This window comes from Pholcus phalangioides, unplaced genomic scaffold, assembly GCF_987345545.1.
Source record: "Pholcus phalangioides strain wild (caught in Gottingen) unplaced genomic scaffold, Ppha-v1.0 ptg000007l_1, whole genome shotgun sequence".
NCBI lineage: Eukaryota > Metazoa > Arthropoda > Arachnida > Araneae > Pholcidae > Pholcus > Pholcus phalangioides.
This window is the reverse complement of record NW_028301600.1, coordinates 61,728,447-61,740,682: the sequence shown is the minus strand read 5'-3', so window position 1 is coordinate 61,740,682 and position 12,236 is coordinate 61,728,447. Positions and strand designations below refer to the sequence as shown.

At 32.3% G+C, this 12,236-nt stretch overlaps 1 protein-coding gene across 1 annotated transcript in view; it reads right to left on the bottom strand.

Annotated features, from left to right (window-relative positions):
* Nucleotides 1–12,236, bottom strand: part of inaE (inactivation no afterpotential E) — a 91,204-nt gene that overhangs the window by 64,742 nt on the left and 14,226 nt on the right. The window lies entirely within an intron of this gene.

Sequence of the window (12,236 nt, the reverse complement as noted above, 5' to 3'; positions counted from 1 at the left end):
TCTTAAATAATTAGGAAAGCCTTGGAACTTCGGATTATAAAAAAATCAGAAGCAAACTTTAATGCCCGAGAATTACTTGTCATCCTGTATGATTGATGATTGTTATTGTCTTCATGACAAAAGAAAAATAGACGAAATGAAATATCAAGATGGCTAGACAGGAAAATAGGAAAGTCAATAGTTTTGAGGAGAATAAAACTTTCGTAAACAAAAATGCGAAATTATTATTGAAAGTTTTGATTTTTCCAAAGCCCTAATTATTTCGCATAGCAAGTTTAAGTACAGGAATAAGCTGGGTTTACTAGTTTTTCTTTAGTATTGTCATTAAAAAAATTCAGTCGTTTCTTGGAAAAAATTAATAAATATCCTGAAAACTTTCGATGTCTTTGGGATTTTTGTTTCTCTTAATGTTTCTTAATAAATCGACATCGATGAGGTGGTTTGAGAGAAAAATTGTGAACATGACTGAATCAGACGTAAACTTGACACGCAGTGAGAATGAAAATACACAAAATGCACTTGACATCTTATAATCATAGTTTATAGATAAGGGAATATAATCAAAATACCTATTAATTCCGTGAAATGAATAACGAAGCTACACATAAATCGCTATCCATTCCGGTTTGTTCGAGTTACATATTTCGGATCACTGCAGCTATCCAAAGACTTAAGATGGTCGTGGAAGATAACCCCAACTACTTCATTAGAAATAAATGCTCGACTAAACAAACGACCAAGAATTTTCCAAGAAACAGCCATCTTCTTTCGGATAATTCACCGAAGGATTAGAATATCCACACTATGAAAAAGTTCTCTATTAATTCAATAATAATGGTTTCCTTCTCTCAGAAAAGTGCTCCTTGAGTTCTACCGTTTCACAAACTTAATTATTCTTAATTAGGATCTTAGCGAATGAAGGAAGAGAAGAAAAAGGACCCACGACACACACATACACGGACAGGTTTAATTCGCTAAGAAATTAAACACCAGTTCTAACAAGAAAAGCATCATCTTTTGCCTTCGAGTGGAAGAACAACAACTAAGTTATTTCATTCCCCCCCCCTCATTTTTCTCGCTTAAACTTCTTGTTCGTTTTGGAATAAATATCAAACAAAATCACAAAATTCTTGTGGCTGTAGCGAAACGATGAGAGAAAATTAATTAAAATATCACACTCGCTAATAATCTCCACTTATCTTCAAAGTACATACCATACAAGTTATCTCAATAGTTGTTTCCTGTAATTAAGCTCTAAAAATTATATCCCGAGAGTAATCTGGTAAAAAGAAAATGGGAAGCAAACGTATTACAGTGGATAATCCTTTGTTTGGTCAGTCTTCTCTTTTTGAGCACGTTTGACTTACATCTAATTATTTTTTCAAGTATGAAATTGCTTTATAAAAAGGTGAAATCCATAAATTTTACTATCGCTATATCTCGTTCTTTGCTTTTTTTTCCTTCCTACAGGAATATTGTGGTTTTTTTTTCACTATATATTTCATGAAATAAAAATACGTATCATATGGAATGAAAATCTTTTTGAAAAATTATGTCTTTATTAATGTAAATTAATTGTTTCTATAAGGGGTTAAATACTTTAACTCTTTAAGAGGTACAGCAGAAATCACTAAACCCCTTTCAAAACGTCATATCTTTTTAAATGAAATAGGCTCTCTTCGGATTTTCGGCAGGTGCAAAAATAGCGGTATAGGAAAAAGTGTTCCATTTGAGAAATCAACTTTACGAAATCTCTGGGCTTGTCAATGCTGAAATAAGATGTATTCAAGGAGGCGAGATATCTCGTCAATGCCACTTAAAAGGTTAAATCAAAATTAGAAAAAACTTATTCTGTCTGGAACAAGAAATAAAAATAATGAATGCAGTGTTTATTCAATAATGTTTCCGTTTCCAACATCTGTGGTGTGCGATATTGACTGCTCTGAATATATCATTTTTTACTCATTTCGGTGTTAATGACTTTCGCTAGAAGCTAAATGCCTTTTATTATGCAGGAAGCAATTTAGATGAACGTCAGATCTTTCGTGATTACATAGGTGAGGAAGAGGTGAATTCGGCCGAAATCACAAAAAGGACCTTTTAAGATTTGATGCCACTATTCACTCAATTTCCCTATTGAGTTACGCCCTCATCACATTCCTATATTTTTCAATTGCTCTTTTAATCAACTCGTAATTCTGTCTCGTTTATGGGGGAATCCTGAATATTTTTCATGCGTTTCTTATTTACCATAAAATTGTCAGCGAACTAAATGATATCGTATACCGAAAGAAAATTGGAATGATAAAAGTTTCTGATTGAAAAAAACAAATTCAGCCAAATAAAAACAATTGCATTATGTTACAAGATTATAAAAATATTATTAGTAAAAAATTTTACTAATACTATACTACTATACTACTAATACTACAATACTATACTACTACTAATGTGACTGCTCGAAAGTGAGGAACTAATTTCAATTATTTTCAAAATTTGCATTGTAATGAGTTCATACTCATGTATATGTACTGAAGACACATTCACGGTAAATAATATTGCAAATTATCCCTAGCCGTAACAAACATAGAACGTATTACCTATATTCATTCCGATATAATGAAATCCTAACATAAAAAGTCATGACGGTAATGAATAGCTTCAGATCCGGTTAGAAATAAGATATAGGATGGAATGGTTTGAAAAGGAGATTAAAGAAACCGAGAATGAATTAAGAACGAAATTAACAACTGTGGGCATACTCGGTGGATTACAGGTATTACATGACGAGAATCAATTTTGCTCCAGGTAGCTTTCACAAGCTGTACGAAAATTACAATACAAGGCATGTAAACCGAAATGGAGAATATTGATTAAATGAACAGGTATGCTTCTCGCTTAGTAACAATTCTCATCGGAACTTCAGCTAACATTGTGGTGTGGGTAATAATGGCAAAAAAACGACTAGTAACTTATCGATCAAGCATTCAAAATTTATCTTTAAAAAATTAAAAATTCAGCATTCCAGCAAAAACGTAGAAACTGTATCAAGTTCAAACAATTGCATTACGTTACAAGGTTTCATGAAGAATAAAGCCTGTAAATGTGTCTTTGCCTACAGCTTTGTAGTAATGGGACAAAACAGAGAAAAAGGATATCAGAAGCCCTCATTATCGGTATAGCTAAAGCATCGTTTAAGGCATTAGGTTAATAAGTGAATAAACATTTATCACTTTCCTTTTATTTTGCTGGAATACAGTTAATACTTCAAAATTATTTTCACTAGGGTTACGATAAGAAAGAAATGATTTTGACGGTAATCGTTACCAATGGGTTGTGAGCAGTAATTACTTTTCTACCCGGCAAAAAAGATGTTCAATTTGATTTTATTACTGAAGAGGTAATAAAAAGATAGTTTGAGGTCGTTGAATTGGCAATTATTACCCCCAAGACGAATAATAGACTTTGAATATAATCTTTATCAGCTCAGACATGATGCGCGCATAAAATGCGTCATCGATGTAAACTGTTCGTACTGCCCTGTATATGTAAACATTGGAAATAGACATGAATGAATGAACACAGGACTCTGCCACCGGACTTATCTCGTTACTGAGATCTCTTCCGTCCCAGCTTCGTGGCAGTTTGGAACAAAGTGCGTTTACTTAAGTCTTAGGTAGGTTAATATGTAGGAATAAATATGATAAAAAAGATGATAATCGAATTTACGACTTAAAAAAATTAACTAACACTACTTAAAATAAGAGAAACATTTGAAGGGGAAACGAGCTGTACGAATCAGAACAATTTTGAGTTTTTGGTGTAAAACAAAAACAGTGGAAACCTTTTTATTACCCATTCTGTTTGCTTTCTTTTTCATAATTGCGATCTGCATATTTTCGATTAATGAACACGCTGCGTGCTCATACATTAACTGCGCATGCCATTTCCAAATAATATCTTAGGAAATTGTATACATATTAAGAGAAGAAAATTTACCGTGTGACTAGTTTTCTTTACCTGTAAGAAGTGAAATGATCGAATCCTAATGGACATCACTCGATTATACTTACGAATTATAAGAGTAAATTGCAATAAAGATTGAGTACGGATTAAGTGAAATAATAGAACTTACCAGAAAGCTTTAAGCAGTGAATGTATATATAAACAGAATTTTTTCCTATTTCTCTCCGTCACAATGTTCAATACACAAATAAATGATTGCATATGTATTCTTTCTCTGTCAAGCTCTAACGACATGGCTATCGTACATACCAGTTTCCTATTGCTAACACTTTTGCTCTGCATATTGACTATCAGGGGTCAGCTCAGCTGTGAATAGCACCCCACTCTATTTTCTCATTCTCTCTCCTGTCTATTGATCCTTCTTCAAAGTCTATGTAAACGCATTTTGAAAGTTTTCTTAGGTGCTTCTCGAAAGACTTTTCTTCCTACCTCTCTATGTACTTTTGTAATTTTTTTATACATTTATTTCTTTTAAAGTTCAACCAAAAACAGATAAAAGTAGAGAGACAGAGAAACAGGATGACTTTTTCAAAACTCGACCATATATATACACCTTCGTCTCTTACTTATTTTTCTCTTTTTCTATCATCATCCTCCTCCTCCTCCTCGGAAATAATGCTCGGCGAGTAATGGGTGCAAAAATTACTTTTGAGGAGAAAAAAAAGAAACACACGCAGAGAGAAGTAGTACAGTATCTACCTGCCTTTTAAAAGAATTGAATTTTCTCTTTTGCTCCTTCTGGCAAAAGGAATTCAAGATGACGATTTCTTTCACCGACAACCAACGAATTATAAGACGCTTCGAAACGGCGACGGGAAAAAATCAAACTCCTTGGAAATGGAATAAAATAATATGGAAATAAAAAAAAAAAAACTACGCAAACACAGAACAAAAATTCTTTTCATTCTTCTAGTATCCTTTTTTTCCGTTTCCCCCCCCCCTCCTTTTTTTTTACTGAATAATAAAGTGTTCAACTTCCGAAAAATAACAAATGAATGTTTTCTTTTCATTAATTCATACATACTTTCTATTGGAACCAACAGAATAGACGTTACGTGTATTATTTCATTTTAAATGGCTTTATCTTCAAACAATGTATATAAAATATACAAGGGTAGCTTTAATTAATTTTCCAATTTCAAAATGGTCTGAAATAAGGAACCATTTGTCAGAGTATTTTGAATTTTTTTATGAACGTTTCTGTTAATACGGGGGAATTTTGTTTAAAGAATTAGAAAGAATAATAAATTCGCCTGTATGGAACAATTGATGCATGTTTACTATTAAAAGCAATACAAAATTGATAAAAATTTACGAGGGACATGATAAATGTGAAATATACTGTCCTTCGAATTTCGAAGCTTGAATCTCAAAATAGCATTTGAAACAACAGATCTGAGTGTTTCTGTTCTGTTAACAAGCAAAATTTCGAATCTTAACACCTGATCATGGTTGCCTCTTCATTCCTTTTTTCACAACGGAAACGTTTTCACACAAATTTATTCATCTTTATCAAACGAAATTCAATTTCTTCATGATTATCCACACACATTCAAAATTTTAAAACTTTCTGATCAGTGGTCCTTATTTCATACCATTCTGCAATCGGAACTTAAATTATGATTGCCTTATGTATCACCAAACACTCAAATCAATTTAATAATATTGTTTTAAATTTATAAATGACCTAAAATACACATTATCCCATTGTGTTTATGTCCATATAGCGATGCTTAAATACCTATATTATTTACCTAGTAACCCTGAATCATCATAAATGAGAACATGTTTTTTTTTCAACTTTATGCGTACATTGTATTCCTGATGGAAAGTGATTTTACATACAACATTAGTATGTTGAGTTACGAGCGTCTCGTATTGAGAGAAATTAAAATTACAAGTGAAAATAATTGCTAAATATGCTCCAACTTGTAAGCAAATATTCGACCCAGGAGCTTGAAATGTATGAGGAAAAAAGTTCGTTTGATACACGAAAGCTCGAGCGTTTGAATAAGTCGAAACCGACGGCGATTGTTACACTGTACTACGTAATGTACTTGTCATGTATAAGCAAAACTACCATTGTTCTGCATATAATATTTTTGTACTGTAGCACGCTAAAATTGATTTTTATTTGAGCATTCATATCATGGAAATGCAAAACGAATTTAAAAAATATCAATTAATATAAATATGAAATCAAAAATTACTTTGAGATGCGATTTTTCGTGTCACACACAAATAACTTTACCAAACGAATAAAATTCGTAACTCGAGGTACCACTGTAGATGGACATTTTATCTCATGATTATTAGCCTATCTAATCATGAGTCACGGTCAACAACCAAACTCATGTGGTAAAGTAAGCGTAAAGCATGATCGTGAATGAGAAGCGTCTTCGTGTTGTAAACTAATGTCAAATAAGCAGGGATCATTATTTTTTATGTCTAAAGTTTATAGATTTAATATTTATTGAGATGAGAGAACTTAACAAGCTGTGATTAATATTTATTAACTACAACTTCCAATTAAGATAAATTATTCAAACATATTATGCGAGAGAGAGAGCGTCATACCCGATCTTCATGTAATGGTAGTTCATTCTATGTTCTCTGGTACTAAAAAATCAACCGATTATAGCGAAATTCAATCTTATAGTAACTCAAAAGTAGAGCAGTTTAGAATAATGCATTAAATTAATACAGGGCGGACGAGAAGTCTTGGACACATTTTAATGGTTAATGTTCCCAATTGGGAACATCGATTTTATTAATCAGAAAAAATATTTTTTTTTTCATGGAAGTATATTTTTTTTTCTTGAAGGTTCCAAACTTAATTAGCAAAACAAAAATTTCAATAATTTCAACATATATCCATTTCATTTTTCTTTTAAATCACCTATTTTTAAGGAAGAATAAAATTTATAATTTTTTTGTTTTAATTTTAATGTTGTTTCTGTAGACATGAGCAAGTACAGGAAACATTTTTCATGAATTTTTGATTGATACCTCTAAATTAAAGAATCGGAAAGGGAAATAAAAACGGAAAAAATATAAAAATCAATCTAAATCTGAATTTGGCCTGTAAATGGCTAAATATCAATAACAAATCAACCAATTGGCATGAAAATGGTGCGGTTTGCACTAAATACTTTATTTATTGTTTATTTTTTGATAAATTAAAGAGAAAGCTTAAATTTCACATGCAGGTAGTACTGTAAAACAAAAACTCTGCATAACACATATAATGCAACACAAACAGTGCATAATTAATGTTTATGACAATTTGCGTTACATTAAACTTCCATATTTCAACATGAACACCTTTTCAGCCGTTTAGATGTAGCCTGAGCTAAAAAAAGGCGAAATATGGAAGTTTTATGTAACGTAAATTGTCAGAACCCTTAATTATACATTGTTTGTGTTGCATAGTGTTATGTAGAGTTTTTGCTTTACAGCACCACCTGTGTGCGGAATTTAAGCTTTCTCTTTAATTTATCAAAAAAACAACAACAAAAAACTCTAGGCCATGATAAGTATTTTAGTGCAAACCGCACCTTCTTACGTCACGTGGTCGATTTGTTATTAATTTTTAGAATGTGTTCAGGACTTTCCGTCCACCCTGTATATTCCTATGAAATCGGTAAAATTCACAAACACGTGTATACTTTCACATTGAACAAATATTTAGACTGAAATTTACTTTGAATGGAGGATATTATGTATTATATCTGTCTTTTTCCAAATCCTGAAACTTCCAAGAAAAATGACAGTTTAATATTTCTTAATTTTTTCGTATAATAATCTCTATATTTTCATCAGACTGGTAATTACCTTTACAAAACCAGTGCTCTATCTAGTTAAATTCAAATTCATTTTCCAAAATAATAAGTTTATATCGCTCGAACAAATTTTAAGCAAGTGGTTTTTGCCATTAATTATATGGTTTAAAAGTCTAGCTGTGTAGTCTAGCGAGTCTAGTCTTTTTCACACATGAAAGAAAGCTTATTTCTTCGAAGATTTCGTGTTCGTAAATTGACGTCGTCGAAAATGATTTATTAGGAGCGTACGTCTTATTCAGTCTTTGATGATTTCCTCACGAACGTACACAAGTACCAATTATTTTGAATTTCTGACAGCTTAACAAGTATAGTTAAAGACGTGCCTGGAGACTTCAACCCGTCAAAAAACTAATGAAATAGATCAAAATAAACGTTGATAATAATTTCGGATTTTTTTTAACTACTTGTGGAAGTTCGAGAACCTTAAAAAAATTATTTAAAAATTTTCTTTTCCAATTATTTTCTTTAATTGATATATACATATGTATACTGTATATATTCTGATTTCATCTTCACAGTGTGAACTTAATAAAACAAATCAATCATGCTTTTGATGATGTGCCGTATAATAACACACGTTTTATTTTTCTATTAAAGACTCGTAGGGGAGACTGTTATACCATTATTTTTTAAACTTTTTTTTCTCAATCAATCCTTAACGTAAAATTTCACAAAATTCATTTTTAGTATCTGTACACTGTATGAAACATCATATAAATTTCAAGTTACATTTCTTTCTTACTGTAATAATAAAATATGGATTTTTGAAAAGGAAAAAAATGTTCCAAAAAGGGCTCTTGCACCTTGAAGCATGTACTGTTGTAGAATTGAAACGGCAAAATTACAAAAATAAAAAAATACAAATATTACTGGAAAAAAACAATATATAATGAGGTTTTTTAATATAAATCATATATTGAAATAAAAATATAATGACAAAAATATGATTATATATATATGAAATAAGAATAAAATGGTAGTAGGAACTATGTATATATATACATATATATATATAAATGAAATGCATAATTATTCCTTAGAATACTTGCAGAAAGGGAAATTGTTTCTAAATCTTTAGTTCTATTAGTTCCTTTGATGCTAGGTGATTGCATTAGAGATACAATATCCGTGATGTCAACATTTGCTATATCTGGCTCTGAGGAACAATGAAATATATTCTCACCTCTCCTCCTAAGGAAATTTCATTTGGTAAAAGTTTTTGTTTGATGAATCCCACACCGTAAACTTTGTTTTTTTTCCCAACAAATTTGACTAGGAAATAACCGAAGGCGAATAGGAGGGACGAAATAGATATAGCTGAAGTGTTATGGGAAAAAATGCATAACTAAAATTTTAAATATAAATTCTATTTAAAAGCAAAAAAAACTAAAATTTTAAATATAAATTCTATTTAAAAGCAAAAAAGTAAAATTTTAAATATAAATTCTATTTAAAAGCAAAAAAAAAAGTACTAAAAATTAGTATAAGTTGAGTATTCCAAGGTAAAGTAGAAAAATTTCAAGTTTTATACTGTTCTAAGGTACACGATGCTCTATTATATGTGAAAAATATTAATAACTTTTTTCAAGATGCTTGGTATGATTGATCACTTGGTACGATTTATCAGGAAAATGCATAACTATTTCAAGTGTTTCAAGGTTTACTATGTGGTTAGGGTACAACAGTTTCCCCTATTTATTTTTTTTCTCCTTTTCACTAATCTATATAGATATATATAATTTATTTTCTGTGTGTTCTCTATACCAGTGGTTCTCAACCTTTGGAAGCCCACGGACCGGTTGATTTCTTTTTTGCGAGTGAAGGCCCGGTCATACACACGACTAATTGGAAATAAATGGGTAAAAGGAAATGATGAACCACTCACGGCCCGGTTGACTGATGTCAGGGCCCGGCGGTTGAGAAACAGAGAAACACTACAAATCTACAATTTTAGGCCGATCTTTGCCAAATTTTGCATATATACCGAACAGGGCCCGGATTGAACGAGAGGGTACTTTAAAAGTTCATCAGAGTAGGGCAACTGCCCCGAAATGGGTGAAAAACCGTCTGGCAACAATGGTTCCTGGACCTCAACAATCACTTTCTGAATGTTTACTTTGCTTACCGTGGTTCCCTAGAAATGCGTTTCAGACATGCATATGCCTTTCCGATGGTTTGTCACTCCTTTAGTGCTGCCAGTATTATGTATAATAAATAGTTTATTCTTTTATAACGGTTTGTCACTTTTCAATCCTCCCAGCAATTGAAGAAAACCTGGGCAGTGCCGGGTATTATAGCTAGTGTATATAACTTATATCAGTGAATTATTTTTCTTAAAAAATATTTCAGACATTTTTTTTTGTTTTGTTTTTAGATCAATAGTAATATCCACGTGTTTGAATATGATAGGAACAAATGAAGTACCGTAATTCGGGCTATTTTGTACCTACAGGGATTACTTTATACCAGTGTTTCTTAAATTTTTTTTCCCATGGCCCCCTTTCAACCATATATTCTTCTCGTGCCCCCTTTTTTGTTTTATTCAGGACCTTCATCCACCCTCATCCGGGAGTAAAGATGAATTTATGATTTCGCCACCCTCCTCCTGTGTTCTAATTTAATTTTCTTGACTAAGTTATTGCTCAATTTTTTCGCATCTGAACTTATTTTTTTAACAGTTTTCTGTGATCCTGCTCTTAACCACCCGTCATGGCTCCTCTCCCATTTGATTTTCACCCATGGACCCTTTAAAATATCCCAGGACCACGAGAGGGAAAAAGATTCAACGTCACTCAGTGGCTATTCTAATGAAAAAGAAGTTTTAATTTTACCCCCAGGAGACATAATCGGTCAACTCATGTATTTGAGTTACTAATGCATCTGCCATTTTGAATGTCGTTTGCTAAACATATCTGTGCTACTTCATTTCACCATGAGTTTTTGTCGAGAAAGAGCCGCATTTTGCTGCTAAAAAAAGAGTTAATTAGAAAATAAAAATGTTTAAACTAAAATATATATAGAAACTATATAATTGTCGTTCAAATCATACCTACAAGTTGCAATTAACTGGTTATTTATTATTATATGATCAATAGTAATTTGATGGTTATGTTCTCTGAGCAAAACTGAAGCTACTTTGCACCACCTAAAAGTCGCGCAGAGAAACCCCAAAGTAGTTTTTTTTTGCTCCGTTATCGTTTTAGGCTTAATTTAGCTCGCGCAATTGACATTACTAACCGAATTTGCGTGTCTTTTTTGTTGATAAAATAATGCCAAATTTTATTCATATTAGTTGCTTTTTTGCATGTTAAATTAGATGAGTGAATTTCATGAAATTTAAAATTTCAAAAATTAACTTTTGTGAATTTCGAGAATTTTTTCCATTCAAGACCAAAAAAAATCATTTCCTGTCTATTTCCCTTAGTACTATGTAGTAACACAACAAATTTGAAGTAGGTCGACAGTGCTCTAAAATATTGTTTTGCTCAGAAATAATCATTATTAGAGCCGGAAATTTTCAGACAAATGCCTATTTTTGCCTATTTTCACATTTTTCTTGTAAAAACGTTTTTTTTTAAATTTTTCCTAGCATAAATATATATTTTAACATTGTTTCAAGTTTGTTCGTGAATTTCAGAGGCCATATTCTGTAGAACTTGGATATTTTGAGTATGGGGAACTTCAAAAGAATTAATTTTTTTTAAATCTCTAACTCTTAGTAGTAATTATTATCAGAAAGTCCCTCCCCCTTCCATGCCCAAACGAGAATAGGTGCAGAATAGCCTCTGGCTTTGATGACAGCAGATATACTTCTAGGCATGGCCTCTACAAGTTACTGAAACCGTTGAGGAGGAATATTAGCCCATGCTAACAAAATGACAGCTCTTAATTCCCTCAGATTAGTAGGTGGTGCTTCAGAGCTTTTAAGAGATCTTTCAACCTCGTCCCACAAATGCTCAATTGGGTTTACATCTGGTGACTGAGGTGGGACATTGAAGCAATTGAAAGTCTGAATCATGTTCCTCAAACCAATGATCATGAGTTGCATTGCGCTGCAATTTGTTGCAGTGTAGCTCTTCTGCTGCTGCACACAATGCGTCTCAGTCGCCTGACACCTCTTTTGTTCACAAGCAATTTCCGCCCACTCATAGGCGGAGATAGACTTGGAAGTTTGGGGGGAGGGCACGGTCATTATTTCTGGAGGGCACGATGATGATGATGTCAATTCATATATGCATATATACGTTAGATCAGTCAACTTCACCTTTGATGCTGAGGGGGGGGGCATTGACCCCCCCCACGCCCCCCCCGTATTTCCGCCCATGCGCCCACTATTCCGCTTTCCACTCGAGGTTTTTTGGCTTAGCT